Source organism: Cherax quadricarinatus, chromosome 53, assembly GCF_038502225.1.
Source record: "Cherax quadricarinatus isolate ZL_2023a chromosome 53, ASM3850222v1, whole genome shotgun sequence".
NCBI classification, from domain to species: Eukaryota; Metazoa; Arthropoda; class Malacostraca; order Decapoda; family Parastacidae; genus Cherax; species Cherax quadricarinatus.
Genome location: NC_091344.1, coordinates 13,285,045 through 13,305,523, shown reverse-complemented (window position 1 = coordinate 13,305,523; position 20,479 = coordinate 13,285,045). Strand labels below are relative to the sequence as shown.

The 20,479-nt window shown below is 45.1% G+C and overlaps 1 protein-coding gene across 1 annotated transcript in view; it reads right to left on the bottom strand.

Annotated features, from left to right (window-relative positions):
• Positions 1-20,479, bottom strand: part of LOC128692199 (uncharacterized) — a 75,270-nt gene that overhangs the window by 21,101 nt on the left and 33,690 nt on the right. The gene's annotated exons all lie outside the window — the stretch shown is intronic.

Sequence of the window (20,479 nt, the reverse complement as noted above, 5' to 3'; positions counted from 1 at the left end):
CTATGAAGAAAGGTTGAGGGAAATCGGCCTGACGACACTGGAGGCCAGGAGGGTCAGGGGAGACATGATAACGACATATAAAATACTGCGCGGAATAGACGAGGTGGACAAAGACGGGATGTTCCAGAGATGGGACACAGACACAAGAGGTCACAATTGGAAGTTGAAGACTCAGATGAATCAAAGGGATGTTAGGAAGTATTTCTTCAGTCATAGAGTAGTCAGGCCGTGGAATAGCCTAGAAAGTGATGTGGTGGAGGCAGGAACCATACATAGTTTTAAGGCGAGATATGATAGAGCTCATGGGGCAGGGAGAGAGAGGACCTAGTAGCAATCAGCGAAGAGGCGGGGCCAGGAGCTGTGACTCGACCCCTGCAACCACAAATAGGTGAGTACAAATAGGTGAGTACACACACCAGTAGCGATCAGTGAAGAGGCGGGGCCAGGAGCTGAGTCTCGACCCCTGCAACCACAATTAGGTGAGTACACACACACACACTTCCTGACTTACAAACATGAAAGACTCAAGCCAAAAAACAAATGTATAAATATAAGGAAAGAAGAAAATTATTATTATTATTATTATTACGTGGAAGCTCCGAACGTTTCCGTACCGTAAACAGCCCCGTCGATGTCTGCCAGATATCTCTTCCGCGGGCGTAGCTCCCTGTGGGCGGGCTGGCGGAGGACTTTGAGGGCGGCGTGGGGGTTGTTGGTGTGGTAGGCGTGGAGCGTGGTGAATGTGAAACGTCAGTGGGCCGAGAAGTAGCGGTGTTTTTGGCAGGTGGTGCAAGACTCAGCACCGTGCTCACCCTCACAGTGGGGACACCGCTCTGGTTCAAGGTGTATAAGTCTCAATTCCCCAGCTTAAAACATAGCTGCAATTATGCGCCAAAAAGCGCGAATAAAGCGTGCAAGATGCCAAAACAACCACGGGAGTTGAATGAAGTAGCTCTAGGCTTCTCCTTGTTACCTGGAGTATACTTGGGAGAGGTTTTGGAGACCAGCCTGGCAGTCTGTTAAGCCTCGCGGTGAATCAGAGCCTGTTCAACTGAGCATTGCTGCCTGGTCACATGCACAAAGCCAAACAATGCAGACCACAGCCAGCTAGTCAGGTACTTTTAACCAGTTGCCTGTGGGTTCACAATATTTGCAGAAAAAGAGAGAGGTCAGAAGCAAATACGGTGGAAGTCACAAGGCAATCTGCTGGAGTCATAAAGAGCATTCCCCTGTGATCGTATTTTGGAACTCCTCCCCTCTTTGCAACACTGCCAAGCTCCTGATGTATTTGACTGCAACTATGAAGGCCTAGGCTATCATCTGCTTCCATGGTTGTGCATGGCACAAAGTTAGTGAGTGTGCTCAGTAATAACCTGCAGTTGGAAATTCGGGAGGTGGTGGAGTCTGTATATTTCGACCTCTGATGGAAGGGATATCTTCAGGTGAAGATGATTCTGAAGAGTCAAATGTGCGGAATCATTAATCCTCTTAAATTTCTGTATCACGTGGAATATTACTGAAGCGCGACAGAATATTCGTGCACGCTTTGGCCTGCTCATTAACTAGTGTGCGCTAACTAAAACATTCGCTTGAAAAAAATACCTTAACAAAATTAACTCTGCAATGTATAGTAACTATGCACGGGCATGATAGGTGTAGTGTGTGCGGTAAAGTGTTTGGTATGGTATGTTAAGCTTTGTTTGGGAATGATAGCATACTAGTTCACGATTGAGAATGATGCCATATTTGGGTTCAATTAGAATAGTATAATTTTTGGTTTGTTTTGTAGTAATTGTTTGATTTTATTTAGGGTCATAGCGTGTTAAGTTTGTTGAAGAAAACAGCATGTTAAATTTTCTTCAGGATGATAATTTCAATATAAAAAGGTTGACATTCTTATCAATACAAAGATGATGATTATGAGTCATGCACAGAAGTGTTGTATTTATACTACGTTATTTACCAAGGTCTTGAGACTCAATTTGCATAAGCCTAGGCATGAATAAACCAGGGATGCTAACTGTATGATAAAACCATAAAGTAATATATAGTATATTTATTGAGGAAGTGACTGAAGACGATGCCACATAAGTGTACAGTTCGTCTCAAGATGGAGCCAAGACAGATTCATTCGAAATTACAACAAAAATGATGTCTGGTTTTGCCGGTGAGGTGTGTAGGTGAAAATGGGCGACCCTTGCTGTCAACGGTCAGTTTGAACATGGGAACTTCAGTATCGACTACGAGAGGTTATTAAAGGTGTATATCACTACCAGTGAAGAATACTTTAATAATTAAAGTAGAGATTAAAGTGAACTCTCAGTATATATACACTGAGAAACATGCATCTCATGATATACACTCAGTAGCCACTTAAGTAGGTACTGGGTAGCGTAACTCTCCTCCCCATGGTCCCCAGAAAAGCCTGAATTCTTTGTGGCATGGATTCAACAAAATGTTGGAAACATTCCTTAGAGATTCTGGGGTCCCACGTGACATGACAAGCTGCTGCTGCTGTGAGATTGTCGGCTGCGCCATTCACATGCTATGAATCTCCTCACGTTATCACCACATTCCAAAAAATTACTTATATTGGATTGGGATCTGGTGACTGGAGGCCATTGGAGTACAATAAACTCATTGTCATGTTCGTGGAAAAAGCTCGAGATCACATGTGCTTTGTGACATGGCGCGTATTCCTGCTGGAAGTAGCCGCTGGAAGATGGGTAGCCTGTGGCCATAAAGGGATCAACATGGTCAGCAATAATACACAGGTAGGCTGTGGCATTTAAACGAGATTTAGTTTATATATATTGTGTGCCAGAAAAACACTCTCCACACCATCACCACCACAACCAGCATGAACTGTTGACACAAAGCAGGATAGAGGTATGGATTCATTTTGTTAAACGCCATATTATGACCCTGCCAACTCCATGTCGCAGCAGAAATCGCAATTCGTCAGACCCGTCGACGTTTTTCCAATCTTTGGTGAGCCTGTGCCCACTGTAGCCTCGGTTTCTTGTTTTCTATGATCAAAAGATCCTAATAATCATCAAACTTAAAAAAAAAAAACAAAGATTATAGAGTCAGAAGAGTGCTATTCAGGTCAACATCTCTGTTCATGTAACAAGCAGGTCGTCTCAATGCACATGAACTAATAAAGCCACCCGAAAGACATAACTAAAAGTTGAAGATGAAAACTAAAAGAAACCGTGGATAATAATAATAATAATAATAATAATAATAATAATAATAATAATAATAATAATAATAATAATCTTTATTTCTGCAAGTACACGTACAACGTATACAGGCTTAGCTGACATAACTGATATACATCTATATAGAAAACTTGTTATCTGGAGGGTATTCCGAGGGTCAACGCCCCACGGCCCAGTCCATGACCAGGCCTCGCGGTGGATCAGAGCCTGATCAACCAAGCTGTTACTGATGCCGCACGCAGACCGACGTACGAACTACAGCCCGGCTGGTCAGGTACTGACTTTAGTCGTCTGTCTAGCTCCCTCTTGAAGACAGCCAGAGGGTCTATTGGTAATCCCCATTATGTATGTTGGGAGGCAGTTGAACAGTCTTGGGCCTCCGACACTTATTATGTTTCTTAGCGTACCCGTGGTGCCCCTGCTTTTCATTGGGGTACGTTGCACTGCCTGCCGAGTCTTTTGCTTTCATAGGGAGTGATTTCCGTGTGTAGGATTTTCTAAGTATATATTATCATGTCTCTCTCGCCTGCGTGTGCATTTCGGGCAAATTAGGTCAATTTTGTCCCAAGGATGCGACCCACACCAGTCGGCAAACACCCAGGTACCTATCTACTGCTAGGTGAAAACTGATAACAAGTGTCTTAAGGGAACACGTCCTAAGCTTCCACCCGCACCGGGGATCGAACCGCGGACCTCAGTGAGTGAGCGGATGAGGAGGAAGCTTAGAAAGATTCTAATCCACTGAAGAAATGTTAAGTTTGCATGCCCTTGAAGACGTGCAATATTAACTCAATGGAAACAAGCTCATTACAAAAATTTTTTTGAAGCTGAAGTCCCTGATTGTATTCAAATGGTACTTCTTAATGGGAGGTACTCCAAGAAACATGGTGAGTGCGAAGCCATCAAATAGCAATCCTTGCATCAAAGTGACTTCACGTGTTTTGCTTTACGAAGTCTTGTCTCCCACTAAAATATAACGATGCATAACACGTAGGCATTTAACGCTTGTTTTTAATATGATTAATATAATAATAATAATAATAATAATAATAATAATAATAATAATAATAATAATAATAATAATAATAATAAAGCAATAATAATAATACTGAAACAATAATAATACTATAAAATTAATAATAATAATAATCATACCATTATTACAACTGGATAATACCAATATACCATATATTGAAAATTAAATTAAAGTAGTAACATTTGTCCTGTTTCCTGACGAACCTTACCTAACCTAACCTAGTAGGATCAAATTTAAGCTGAAAGATACAAGAAAGAAGGAGTGACATCTCCATAGAGTTGTGCCAAGGCTTTACCTGCGTCCAGTGGCTCAGCACCAGGTCAACACTGACTTCTTAAATATTTTTCTGTGATGCTTCTACCAAAGCTTTTGTGGAAATAATTTACACTTGTCACTTCTTCTCCATATTGTTTCATACTATGGAACAATGCTCTTCTCCAGACTGAGGGACTGACCACCTCAAAACTTTAAGGGTGATGGACTGATTACATCGTCTTCAAGTATCTTCTGCTTCTATCAACTTTTCTGTACTTGACTGAAGAAGCCTACTGTGTAGGCGAAACGTTTCATAATAAAGATACCTAACTGTTGCATATGTGTCTTACCTAACAATTTACACAATTATGTTAATTGCATTTCGAATGCACTAATTTATAATCTCATATCACTGCACTTCACCTGCTTTACTCCATTACTAAAGTGTGCTTTCACTTTTTACTCCTACTCAGCTGTAGCCACTTGACATTCCTGGAGAGGGGTTTCAGGGGTCAACGCCCCCGCGGCCCGGTCTTTGACCAGGCCTCGCGGTGGATCAGGTCCTGATCAACCATGCTGTTACTGCTGGTAGCACGCAAACCGACGTACGAACTACAGCCCGGCTGTCCAGCGCCTTCTTGAATACAGTCACATATATATGCTGCCACATACTGTCTACATTTTGATGGTTCTATTTTACACATATTATTATTATAATCAAGGGGGAAGCGCTAAACCCGGAGGATTATACAGCGCCTGGGGGGGGGATATGTGGAAGGCATTCAGGCTTAATTCGGGGAACTGGAGCACAGATCCAATTCCCTAAATCAAGAGCCCCTCACCAACATCAAGGAACCTTCCTTGAGGGGATTTTACACATAAAAATCCATCTACGCTCTCTACATCTCATTTTTTCTTACATATTCTTAAGTACGATCAGTTGTTAATCCCGGGTCAGCAGCAGTCACTCAGCATTATCTTCACTTGTCTTAATGTTCGCTACACTCTTGTTTATCATTAAAAGATACACAGACAGTACACTTCTTACAGTTGCACTGCTCGTGCAGTACACATCTTACAGTTGCACTGCTCGTGCAGTACACATCTTACAGTTGCACTGCTCCTGCATTACACATCTTACAGTTACACTGCTCCTCCAGTACACATCTTAGAGTTGCACTTGTGGCATGCAAAGAGTACGTAACCTTTATTCGGCGCATGTACACACCGTCATTTACAGGCTATCTCCCCCAACCAGCGAACCAGGGACTAATGGTTGACGATGGGGCCTCGTCGTTCAACCAGTACCCAGGTTCCAGCCAATGAGAAGATGGTTTTGGCAATCGCAGAGGTGATGTGGGTACCACTCGCCTGTCTGCCCTTGTCATTCCCATTCTAGACCTGGTTGAAGCACGGTCTGCTCTCTAGTGGCTTCTATTCTGCCTTGCTTACCGTGGAATGCACTAATACCTATTGTTGTACATAGTGTATATAGTGTACATACTTCTGTTCTAAATTGGTGAAGGATAATATAAGTCAAAAGCTTTTGTGTTGTTTATTTTGCTCCCTTTACACCCAGGATAACAGGCCTTTGGGACTCCTGGGTTGTAATACACTGAACCTGCAGTACACATCTTACAGTTGCACTGTTCCTGCAGTACACATCTTACAGTTGCACTGTTCCTGCAGTACACATCTTACAGTTGCACTGCCCCTGCAATACACATCTTACAGTTGCACTGCCCCTGCAATACACATCTTACAGTTGCACTACCCATACAGTACACATCTTACAGTTGCACTGCCCATACAGTACACATCTTACAGTTGCACTGCTCCTGCAGTAAACATCTTACAGTTGCACTGCTCATGCAGTACATACAGTTGCACTGCTCTTGCAGTACACATCTTACAGTTGCACTGCTCATGCAGTACACATCTTACAGTTGCACTGCCCATGCAGTACACATCTTAGTTGTACTGCTCATGCAGTACACATCTTACAGTTGCACTGCTCCTGAAGTACCCATCTTACAGTTGCACTGCCCCTGCAATACACATCTTACAGTTGCACTGCCCCTGCAATACACATCTTACAGTTGCACTACCCATACAGTACACATCTTACAGTTGCACTGCCCATACAGTACACATCTTACAGTTGCACTGCTCCTGCAGTAAACATCTTACAGTTGCACTGCTCATGCAGTACATACAGTTGCACTGCTCTTGCAGTACACATCTTACAGTTGCACTGCTCATGCAGTACACATCTTACAGTTGCACTGCCCATGCAGTACACATCTTACAGTTGTACTGCTCATGCAGTACACATCTTACAGTTGCACTGCTCCTGCAGTACCCATCTTACAGTTGCACTGCTCCTGCAGTACACATCTTACAGTTGCACTGCTCATGCAGTACACATCTTAGAGTTGCACTGCTCATGCAGTACACATCTTACAGTTGAACTGCTCATGCAGTACACATCTTACAGTTGCACTGCTCATGCAGTACACATCTTACAGTTGCACTGCCCATGCAGTACACATCTTACAGTTGCACTGCTCATGCGGTACACATCTTACAGTTGCACTGCTCTTGCAGCACACATCTTACAGTTGCGCTGCTCCTGCAGTACACATCTTACAGTTGCACTGCTCTTGCAGCACACATCTTACAGTTGCACTGCTCCTGCAGTACACATCTTACAGTTGCACTGCTCCTGCAGTACACATCTTACAGTTGCACTGCTCTTGCAGTACACATCTTACAGTTGCACTGCTCCTGCAGTACACATCTTACAGCTGCACTGCTCCTGCAGTACACATCTTACAGTTGCATTGCTCCTGCAGTACACATCTTAGTTTCACTGCTCTTACAGTGCACATCTTACAGTTGCACTGCTCCTGTAGTACACATCTTACAGTTGCACTGCTCTTGCAGTACACATCTTACAGTTGCACTGCTCCTGCAATACACATCTTACAGTTGCATTGCTCCTGCAGTACACATCTTACAGTTGCACTGCTCTTGCAGTACACATCTTACAGTTGCACTGCTCCTGCAGTACACATCTTACAGTTGCACTGCTCTTGCAGTACACATCTTACAGTTGCACTGTTCCTGCAGTACACATCTTACAGTTGCACTGCTCTTGCAGTACACATCTTACAGTTGCACTGCTCCTGCAGTACACATCTTACAGTTGGACTGCTCTTGCAGTACACATCTTACAGTTGCACTGCTCCTGCAGTACACATCTTACAGTTGCACTGCTCTTGCAGCACACATCTTACAGTTGCACTGCTCCTGCAGTACACATCTTACAGTTGCACTGCTCTTGCAGTACACATCTTACAGTTGCACTGCTCCTGCAGTACACATCTTACAGTTGTACTGCCCATACAGTACACATCTTACAGTTGCACTGCTCCTGCAGTACACATCTTACAGTTGCATTGCTCCTGCAGTACACATCTTACAGTTGCACTGCTCTTGCAGTACACATCTTACAGTTGCACTGCTCTTGCAGTACACATCTTACAGTTGCACTGCTCTTGCAGTACACATCTTACAGTTGCACTGCTCCTGCAGTACACATCTTACAGTTGCACTGCTCTTGCAGTACACATCTTACAGTTGCACTGCTCCTGCAGTACACATCTTACAGTTGCACTGCCCATACAGTACACATCTTACAGTTGCACTGCTCCTGCAGTACACATCTTACAGTTGCACTGCTCCTGCAGTACACATCTTACAGTTGCACTGCTCTTGCAGTACACATCTTACAGTTGCACTGCTCTTGCAGTACACATCTTACAGTTGCACTGCCCCTGCAGTACACATCTTAGTTGCACTGCTCCTGCAGTACACATCTTACAGTTGCACTGCTCCTGCAGTACACATCTTACAGTTGCACTGCTCTTGCAGTACACATCTTACAGTTGCACTGCTCCTGCAGTACACATCTTACAGTTGCACTGCTCTTGCAGTACACATCTTACAGTTGCACTGCTCCTGCAGTACACATCTTACAGTTGCACTGCTCCTGCAGTACACATCTTACAGTTGCACTGCTCTTGCAGTACACATCTTACAGTTGCACTGCTCCTGCAGTACACATCTTACAGTTGCACTGCTCCTGCAGTACACATCTTACAGTTGCACTGCTCCTGTAGTACACATCTTACAGATGCAGTTTGCACTGCTCTTGCAGCACACATCTTACAGTTGCACTGCTCCTGCAGTACACATCTTACAGTTGCACTGCTCTTGCAGTACACATCTTACAGTTGCATTGCTCCTGCAGTACACATCTTACAGTTGCACTGCTCCTGCAGTACACATCTTACAGTTGCACTGCTCCTGCAGTACACATCTTACAGTTGCACTGCTCTTGCAGTACACATCTTACAGTTGCACTGCTCCTGCAGTACACATCTTACAGTTGCACTGACCATACAGTACACATCTTACAGTTGCACTGCTCCTGCAGTACACATCTTACAGTTGCACTGCTCCTGCAGTACACATCTTAGAGTTGCACTGCTCTTGCAGTACACATCTTACAGTTGCACTGCTCTTGCAGTACACATCTTACAGTTGCACTGCCCCTGCAGTACACATCTTAGTTGCACTGCTCTTGCAGTACACATCTTACAGTTGCACTGCTCCTGCAGTACACATCTTACAGTTGCACTGCTCTTGCAGTACACATCTTACAGTTGCACTGCTCCTGCAGTACACATCTTACAGTTGCACTGCTCTTGCAGTACACATCTTACAGTTGCACTGCTCCTGCAGTACACATCTTACAGTTGCACTGCTCTTGCAGTACACATCTTACAGTTGCACTGCTCCTGCAGTACACATCTTACAGTTGCACTGCTCTTGCAGTACACATCTTACAGTTGCACTGCTCCTGCAGTACACATCTTACAGTTGCACTGCTCTTGCAGTACACATCTTACAGTTGCACTGCTCCTGCAGTACACATCTTACAGTTGCACTGCTCTTGCAGTACACATCTTACAGTTGCACTGCTCCTGCAGTACACATCTTACAGTTGCACTGCTCTTGCAGTACACATCTTACAGTTGCACTGCTCCTGCAGTACACATCTTACAGTTGCACTGCTCGTGCAGTACACATCTTACAGTTGCACTGCTCCTGCAGTACACATCTTACAGTTGCACTGCTCTTGCAGTACACATCTTACAGTTGCACTGCTCTTGCAGTACACATCTTACAGTTGCACTGCTCTGCAGTACACATCTTACAGTTGCAGTGCTCTTGCAGTACACATCTTACAGTTGCACTGCTCCTGCAGTACACATCTTACAGTTGCACTGCTCTTGCAGTACACATCTTACAGTTGCACTGCTCCTGCAGTACACATCTTACAGTTGCACTGCTCTTGCAGTACACATCTTACAGTTGCACTGCTCCTGCAGTACACATCTTACAGTTGCACTGCTCTTGCAGTACACATCTTACAGTTGCACTGCTCTTGCAGTACACATCTTACAGTTGCACTGCTCTTACAGTTGCAGTACACATCTTACAGTTGCACTACTCTTGCAGTACACATCTTACAGTTGCACTGCTCCTGCAGTACACATCTTACAGTTGCACTGCTCTTGCAGTACACATCTTACAGTTGCACTGCTCTTGCAGTACACATCTTACAGTTGCTTACAGTTGCTGCTCCTGCAGTACACATCTTACAGTTGCACTGCTCTTGCAGTACACATCTTACAGTTGCACTGCTCTTGCAGTACACATCTTACAGTTGCACTGCTCTTGCAGTACACATCTTACAGTTGCACTGCTCTTGCAGTACACATCTTACAGTTGCACTGCTCCTGCAGTACACATCTTACAGTTGCACTGCTCTTGCAGTACACATCTTACAGTTGCACTGCTCCTACAGTACACATCTTACAGTTACACATCACTGCTGCTTGCAGTACACATCTTACAGTTGCACTGCCCTTGCAGTACACATCTTACAGTTGCACTGCCCTTGCAGTACACATCTTACAGTTGCACTGCTCCTGCGGTACACATCTTACAGTTGCACTGCTCCTGCAGTACACATCTTACAGTTGCACTGCTCTTGCAGTACACATCTTACAGTTGCACTGCTCAGTTGCACTGTACACATCTTACAGTTGCACTGTACACATCTTACAGTTGCACTGCTCTTGCAGTACACATCTTACAGTTGCACTGCTCCTGCAGTACACATCTTACAGTTGCACTGCTCTTGCAGTACACATCTTACAGTTGCACTGCTCCTGCAGTACACATCTTACAGTTGCACTGCTCTTGCAGTACACATCTTACAGTTGCACTGCTCATGCAGTACACATCTTACAGTTGCAGTACACATCTTACAGTTGCACTGCTCCTGCAGTACACATCTTACAGTTGCACTGCTCTTGCAGTACACATCTTACAGTTGCACTGCTCTTGCAGTACACATCTTACAGTTGCACTGCTCTTGCAGTACACATCTTACAGTTGCACTGCTCCTGCAGTACACATCTTACAGTTGCACTGCTCTTGCAGTACACATCTTACAGTTGCACTGCTCTTGCAGTACACATCTTACAGTTGCACTGCTCTTGCAGTACACATCTTACAGTTGCACTGCTCTTGCAGTACACATCTTACAGTTGCACTGCTCTTGCAGTACACATCTTACAGTTGCACTGCTCTTGCAGTACACATCTTACAGTTGCACTGCTCTTGCAGTACACATCTTACAGTTGCACTGCTCTTGCAGTACACATCTTACAGTTGCACTGCTCTTGCAGTACACATCTTACAGTTGCACTGCTCCTGCAGTACACATCTTACAGTTGCACTGCTCTTGCAGTACACATCTTACAGTTGCACTGCTCTTGCAGTACACATCTTACAGTTGCTGCTCCTGCAGTACACATCAGACAGTTCCACTGCTCTTGCAGTACACATCTTACAGTTGCACTGCTCTTGCAGTACACATCTTACAGTTGCACTGCTCTTGCAGTACACATCTTACAGTTGCACTGCTCTTGCAGTACACATCTTACAGTTGCACTGCTCTTGCAGTACACATCTTACAGTTGCACTGCTCTTGCAGTACACATCTTACAGTTGCAGTGCTCTTGCAGTACACATCTTACAGTTGCACTGCTCTTGCAGTACACATCTTACAGTTGCACTGCTCTTGCAGTACACATCTTACAGTTGCACTGCTCTTGCAGTACACATCTTACAGTTGCACTGCTCTTGCAGTACACATCTTACAGTTGCACTGCTCCTGCAATACACATCTTACAGTTGCACTGCTCTTGCAGTACACATCTTACAGTTGCTGCTCTTGCAGTACACATCTTACAGTTGCACTGCTCTTGCAGTACACATCTTACAGTTGCACTGCTCTTGCAGTACACATCTTACAGTTGCACTGCTCCTTGCAGTACACATCTTACAGTTGCACTGCTCTTGCAGTACACATCTTACAGTTGCATTGCTCTTGCAGTACACATCTTACAGTTGCACTGCTCTTGCAGTACACATCTTACAGTTGCACAGTTGCTCTTGCAGTACACATCTTACAGTTGCACTGCTCTTGCAGTACACATCTTACAGTTGCACTGCTCTTGCAGTACACATCTTACAGTTGCACTGCTCTTGCAGTACACATCTTACAGTTGCACTGCTCTTGCAGTACACATCTTACAGTTGCACTGCTCTTGCAGTACACATCTTACAGTTGCACTGCTCTTGCAGTACACATCTTACAGTTGCACTGCTCTTGCAGTACACATCTTACAGGTGCAGCACTGCTGCTTGCAGTACACATCTTACAGTTGCACTGCTCTTGCAGTACACATCTTACAGTTGCACTGCTCTTGCAGTACACATCTTACAGTTGCACTGCTCTTGCAGTACACATCTTACAGTTGCACTGCTCTTGCAGTACACATCTTACAGTTGCACTGCTCCTGCAGTACACATCTTACAGTTGCACTGCTCTTGCAGTACACATCTTACAGTTGCACTGCTCCTGCAGTACACATCTTACAGTTGCACTGCTCTTGCAGTACACATCTTACACAGTTGCACTTGCTTACAGTTGCTCTCTTGCAGTACACATCTTACAGTTGCACTGCTCTTGCAGTACACATCTTACAGTTGCACTGCTCCTGCAGTACACATCTTACAGTTGCACTGCTCCTGCAGTACACATCTTACAGTTGCACTGCTCTTGCAGTACACATCTTACAGTTGCACTGCTCCTGCAGTACACATCTTACAGTTGCACTGCTCTTGCAGTACACATCTTACAGTTGCACTGCTCTTGCAGTACACATCTTACAGTTGCACTGCTCTTGCAGTACACATCTTACAGTTGCACTGCTCCTGCAGTACACATCTTACAGTTGCACTGCTCTTGCAGTACACATCTTACAGTTGCACTGCTCTTGCAGTACACATCTTACAGTTGCACTGCTCCTGCAGTACACATCTTACAGTTGCACTGCTCTTGCAGTACACATCTTACAGTTGCACTGCTCTTGCAGTACACATCTTACAGTTGCACTGCTCTTGCAGTACACATCTTACAGTTGCACTGCTCTTGCAGTACACATCTTACAGTTGCACTGCTCCTGCAGTACACATCTTACAGTTGCACTGCTCTTGCAGTACACATCTTACAGTTGCACTGCTCCTGCAGTACACATCTTACAGTTGCACTGCTCTTGCAGTACACATCTTACAGTTGCACTGCTCCTGCAGTACACATCTTACAGTTGCACTGCTCTTGCAGTACACATCTTACAGTTGCACTGCTCCTGCAGTACACATCTTACAGTTGCACTGCTCCTGCAGTACACATCTTACAGTTGCACTGCTCCTGCAGTACACATCTTACAGTTGCACTGCTCCTGCAGTACACATCTTACAGTTGCACTGCTCTTGCAGTACACATCTTACAGTTGCACTGCTCCTGCAGTACACATCTTACAGTTGCACTGCTCTTGCAGTACACATCTTACAGTTGCACTGCTCCTGCAGTACACATCTTACAGTTGCACTGCTCCTGCAGTACACATCTTACAGTTGCACTGCTCCTGCAGTACACATCTTACAGTTGCACTGCTCCTGCAGTACACATCTTACAGTTGCACTGCTCCTGCAGTACACATCTTACAGTTGCACTGCTCTTGCAGTACACATCTTACAGTTGCACTGCTCCTGCAGTACACATCTTACAGTTGCACTGCTCCTGCAGTACACATCTTACAGTTGCACTGCTCCTGCAGTACACATCTTACAGTTGCACTGCTCCTGCAGTACACATCTTACAGTTGCACTGCTCCTGCAGTACACATCTTACAGTTGCACTGCTCCTGCAGTACACATCTTACAGTTGCACTGCTCCTGCAGTACACATCTTACAGTTGCACTGCTCCTGCAGTACACATCTTACAGTTGCACTGCTCCTGCAGTACACATCTTACAGTTGCACTGCTCCTGCAGTACACATCTTACAGTTGCACTGCTCCTGCAGTACACATCTTACAGTTGCACTGCTCCTGCAGTACACATCTTACAGTTGCACTGCTCCTGCAGTACACATCTTACAGTTGCACTGCTCCTGCAGTACACATCTTACAGTTGCACTGCTCCTGCAGTACACATCTTACAGTTGCACTGCTCCTGCAGTACACATCTTACAGTTGCACTGCTCCTGCAGTACACATCTTACAGTTGCACTGCTCCTGCAGTACACATCTTACAGTTGCACTGCTCCTGCAGTACACATCTTACAGTTGCACTGCTCCTGCAGTACACATCTTACAGTTGCACTGCTCCTGCAGTACACATCTTACAGTTGCACTGCTCGTGCAGTACACATCTTACAGTTGCACTGCTCCTGCAGTACACATCTTACAGTTGCACTGCTCCTGCAGTACACATCTTACAGTTGCACTGCTCCTGCAGTACACATCTTACAGTTGCACTGCTCCTGCAGTACACATCTTACAGTTGCACTGCTCCTGCAGTACACATCTTACAGTTGCACTGCTCCTGCAGTACACATCTTACAGTTGCACTGCTCCTGCAGTACACATCTTACAGTTGCACTGCTCCTGCAGTACACATCTTACAGTTGCACTGCTCCTGCAGTACACATCTTACAGTTGCACTGCTCCTGCAGTACACATCTTACAGTTGCACTGCTCCTGCAGTACACATCTTACAGTTGCACTGCTCCTGCAGTACACATCTTACAGTTGCACTGCTCCTGCAGTACACATCTTACAGTTGCACTGCTCCTGCAGTACACATCTTACAGTTGCACTGCTCCTGCAGTACACATCTTACAGTTGCACTGCTCCTGCAGTACACATCTTACAGTTGCACTGCTCCTGCAGTACACATCTTACAGTTGCACTGCTCCTGCAGTACACATCTTACAGTTGCACTGCTCCTGCAGTACACATCTTACAGTTGCACTGCTCCTGCAGTACACATCTTACAGTTGCACTGCTCCTGCAGTACACATCTTACAGTTGCACTGCTCCTGCAGTACACATCTTACAGTTGCACTGCTCCTGCAGTACACATCTTACAGTTGCACTGCTCCTGCAGTACACATCTTACAGTTGCACTGCTCCTGCAGTACACATCTTACAGTTGCACTGCTCCTGCAGTACACATCTTACAGTTGCACTGCTCCTGCAGTACACATCTTACAGTTGCACTGCTCCTGCAGTACACATCTTACAGTTGCACTGCTCCTGCAGTACACATCTTACAGTTGCACTGCTCCTGCAGTACACATCTTACAGTTGCACTGCTCCTGCAGTACACATCTTACAGTTGCACTGCTCCTGCAGTACACATCTTACAGTTGCACTGCTCCTGCAGTACACATCTTACAGTTGCACTGCTCCTGCAGTACACATCTTACAGTTGCACTGCTCCTGCAGTACACATCTTACAGTTGCACTGCTCCTGCAGTACACATCTTACAGTTGCACTGCTCCTGCAGTACACATCTTACAGTTGCACTGCTCCTGCAGTACACATCTTACAGTTGCACTGCTCCTGCAGTACACATCTTACAGTTGCACTGCTCGTGCAGTACACATCTTACAGTTGCTGCTCCCGCAGCACACATCTTACAGTTGCACTGCTCCTGCAGTACACATCTTACAGTTGCACTGCTCCTGCAGTACACATCTTACAGTTGCACTGCTCCTGCGGTACACATCTTACAGTTGCACTGCTCCTGCAGTACACATCTTACAGTTGCACTGCTCCTGCAGTACACATCTTACAGTTGCACTGCTCCTGCAGTACACATCTTACAGTTGCACTGCTCCTGCAGTACACATCTTACAGTTGCACTGCTCCTGCAGTACACATCTTACAGTTGCACTGCTCCTGCAGTACACATCTTACAGTTGCACTGCTCCTGCAGTACACATCTTACAGTTGCACTGCTCTGCAGTACACATCTTACAGTTGCACTGCTCCTGCAGTACACATCTTACAGTTGCACTGCTGCAGTACACATCTTACAGTTGCACTGCTCCTGCAGTACACATCTTACAGTTGCACTGCTCCTGCAGTACACATCTTACAGTTGCACTGCTCCTGCAGTACACATCTTACAGTTGCACTGTTGCAGTACACATCTTACAGTTGCACTGCTCCTGCAGTACACATCTTACAGTTGCACTGCTCCTGCGGTACACATCTTACAGTTGCACTGCTCCTGCAGTACACATCTTACAGTTGCACTGCTCCTGCGGTACACATCTTACAGTTGCACTGCTCCTGCAGTACACATCTTACAGTTGCACTGCTCCTGCAGTACACATCTTACAGTTGCACTGCTCCTGCAGTACACATCTTACAGTTGCACTGCTCCTGCAGTACACATCTTACAGTTGCACTGCTCCTGCAGTACACATCTTACAGTTGCACTGCTCCTGCAGTACACATCTTACAGTTGCACTGCTCCTGCAGTACACATCTTACAGTTGCACTGCTCCTGCAGTACACATCTTACAGTTGCACTGCTCCTGTAGTACACATCTTACAGTTGCACTGCTCCTGCAGTACACATCTTACAGTTGCACTGCTCCTGCAGTACACATCTTACAGTTGCACTGCTCCTGCAGTACACATCTTACAGTTGCACTGCTCCTGCAGTACACATCTTACAGTTGCACTGTACACATCTCAGTTGCACTGCTCCTGCAGTACACATCTTACAGTTGCACTGCTCCTGTAGTACACATCTTACAGTTGCACTGCTCTTGCAGTACACATCTTACAGTTGCACTGCTCCTGCAGTACACATCTTACAGTTGCACTGCTCCTGTAGTACACATCTTACAGTTGCACTGCTCCTGCAGTACACATCTTACAGTTGCACTGCTCCTGCAGTACACATCTTACAGTTGCACTGCTCCTGCAGTACACATCTTACAGTTGCACTGCTCGTGTAGTACACATCTTACAGTTGCACTGCTCCTGCAGTACACATCTTACAGTTGCACTGCTCCTGCAGTACACATCTTACAGTTGCACTGCTCTTGCAGTACACATCTTACAGTTGCACTGCTCCTGTAGTACACATCTTACAGTTGCACTGCTCCTGTAGTACATCTTTTAGAATGCGATGAAAAACTGTTGATTCTTTTGGAAGTCTTGCACTGTATAGCCCTTGTGGTTTAGTGCTTCTTTTTTTATATTAATAATAATAATAATAATAATAATAATAATAATAATAATAATTTTGGAGGTCTTGCAAAATAAGTTTTTTTTTATGACGGCGCACGTGCGCACGTACTCACCTATATGTAGTTGTAGTGTGTACTCATCTAGTTGTGGTTGCAGGGGTCGAGACTCAGCTCCTGGCTCCGTCTCTTCATTCATCGCTACTAGGTCCTCTCTCTTCCTGCTTCCTCAGGATCTGATATCCCACTGGAAAGATGGCATCTGTTATCATCCCTGTGAGCTTGGTTTCTGTGAGGGCTATGATGTCCGGTGATGCCTCTCTGACTCTCTTGTGCCACTCCTCCCACTTATTCATTATTCCATCAGCGTTGGTGTACCATACCTTCAGTTTCCTCTCCAACACTGTGTTTTGGGGGGTCTGTGAGGGTGGGGGGCCTGGCAGTGTGCTGTGGGATTCTACAGTATAGTCTGGGGTGGGGGGGGGGGTGCGAGTGCGAGTTGTGGTCTGTGTTGGGATAGCATGTTTGGTTGTGGGGTTCTGAGGATGGTTCTGGGTGTGTTTGCTCTTGTTGCTTTGCCCTGCTCTGGTTGTCCTCTGCTGATTTTGTCATTTTCTCTCTTCCTAGCCCATTTTGCTTTTGTCCTCTCCCTCAGCTGCTGTCGTTCTGTTTTTGTTGTCTCGGTCTAGGAACACCCTCTCGTATGCTGAGGATTTCTTCAACCGTGCTTTCTCTTGCAGGATCCTGTTTCGCACTGTTTCTGTTCTGAAAATCAGCTTGATCAGCCGTTTTCTCCTCTTCAAGTACCCCCTATTCTTTTCAAATGCTCAAGTATTTTTTTTCTGCACAATCTTCTTCATACCTTATGACAGTATGCATGCTAGAGTTAATGACCAGTAATTCAGTGCCTATGTTACTTTTTTTCATATAGGACGACTACACTGGCCTTTTTCCAATTTTCTGGCAGCTGTCCTGATTGGAGACGTTGGTTGAAGATCCTTCCTATTTGGTTACAGTGATTTTGCTCCTCTCAGCACCCATGGAGATATGTTGTCTAGTTCCATTGCTATTATTTCATCAAGCTCCTTTACTAGTCTCTTCACTTGTTCTTTTGTTGCTCTGATGCTTTCTAGTACCTGCTGACATTTTCGGACTACAGTGTCTTCTGGCAGTTATTCACTTTCTCCGTGAAGACTTCCATGAATCTTTTGGTAAGCTTTCTCGCGTACTTCTGTCACCCTCCGTCAGCTTTCCTCCCTCTTTCTTGAGCCTTATCACTTGCTCCTTCACAGTCGTCCTTTTTATGTGGATGGATTAACCTTGGTTCAGTTTTGACCTTTGATGCTACATCATTTTCAAACTGAGAGGAAAAACAACGTGCACAGAGAAAAATCCTAATAGTAAGCATCGCAGTAAGCATATCACCAAAGGTTCATGTTAATCGGATAACCTCGGTAGCCAATATTTAGCTAACTAACCTATGAACTGCTTTCGGAAACTTTAACGAAGATTCATTTAGGGTAATTATGCACAACTTGTGGTGTTCATCTTGGAGTATGCCTCTAGTATGGCAACCACAACTCATCAAACACACCAAGAAACAAGAGAGGATCCAAAAGTTTAAAGCGAGACTGGTTCCAGAGTTGACGATAATGGACTACGAGAAGAGACTTGAGGAATTTATCAATACACGAAGAGATGAAGACTGGAGATATGATCAGAACATACAAGAAAATCCGGAATTGGATATATACACAAATAACCCGCACACAGGAGAAAGAAAATTTTGACGTTTCGCTCCGATTTGGTCGAAACTAGTTAATAGTCCAAGTCGGATCGAAACTTCGTCACAAGTTTCTTTCTCCCTAGGTGCGGGTTATTTGTGCATTGTTCCAGTTACGGTATTGTGCCTTTTTGTTCTTTCTTGGACTGGATATAGTTGATTGGGACAGGCGAGGAAGGGGAAGCCAGGGGCACAAATGGAAGCTTAGAACGCAGTTAAGCCACAGGGACGTTAGGATTTTTGTTTTTCAATTTCCGAGTAAAGAATAAATGGAGCGCACTTGACGAGGCAAACACAGGGCAAAGATTCAAGAGCTGATACGATAAGACCTGGATACAGCTGATGAGAGTTAAGAGGCTGGGCCAGGAGCTGTGACTCAACCCCTGTAAGCACAGCTAGGTGAGTACACACACACACACACAGCCACAGGGAAGGCAGGGTGGTGAAGCAAAAACAGCAGCTTCTGAGAAGCGAGTAGCGAGAGACACGGTGGGCCGAGGACATTGGTTCACGGGGCACAATGATTTACTAGGAACATGGCGCCGCAGCTGACGTGCTAAGACACACACCTGTCATCAAACTTCTGCCCGTATTCAGGCCCCATTCACCAGTTTCATAGAAGGTCGAGAAGTCGCAAAAAATAACCATTGTGATTGACTTGAAACTAAGTGGTCAGATCGGTCGGTTCACAAGAGAAAGGTTCCGGGTTCGATTCCTTAGCAAGGCGAGAAGTATGAGCCAATCTTAACACCTACAACTCCTGTTTACCTAGCAGTAAATAGGTGCCCGAGCTAGAAGCAAGCTTTGAAATAGCCTAAGGTAAGATAGCAACTCTGAACCTGTAAATATAAACAGCTGTAAAACTAAATGAGAAAGTTTCGGCATGATATTCAAGAAAATATTACATTTATCTTACCATCTGGAGACCTTGATGGACTCCATATTTGTACAATTCTATCCATTATTTCTGAGAGCACACACATTAACAAGGCATGAGCGGATGAGGTGTAGCCAGAGGGCTCAACACTCAGGCGTCATTATAGGCCAGACAGTGAAATCTGGGTCCCACACACCTCCACTCACACAGCGCACTTTCTACTTGAGGTACGCTCATGCAAACACACTTACAGCAACATTTCGCTCAAAGATAAGCCTTTTAAAAGTTATGACTTATAAATTGAAACGTATAATAAAAAGCTTGTTTTGCCACGTGTCTTCATATGACCTTAGTTACCCGTAGTATGATGGAAAGGGCGGCGCCAGAATTTCTTTACTGGGAGGGCTTAGAGCTGGTTGGTTGGAAAGGTGAGGGAGGGGAGTCTGAAAGACTTGTTTTGAAGCAAAGAGCAAAGTTGTTATTACTATTTTTATTTGGAGGTTTTGGGGAGCTGAGGGAATTTTGGGGGGCTTCAGCCCCCAA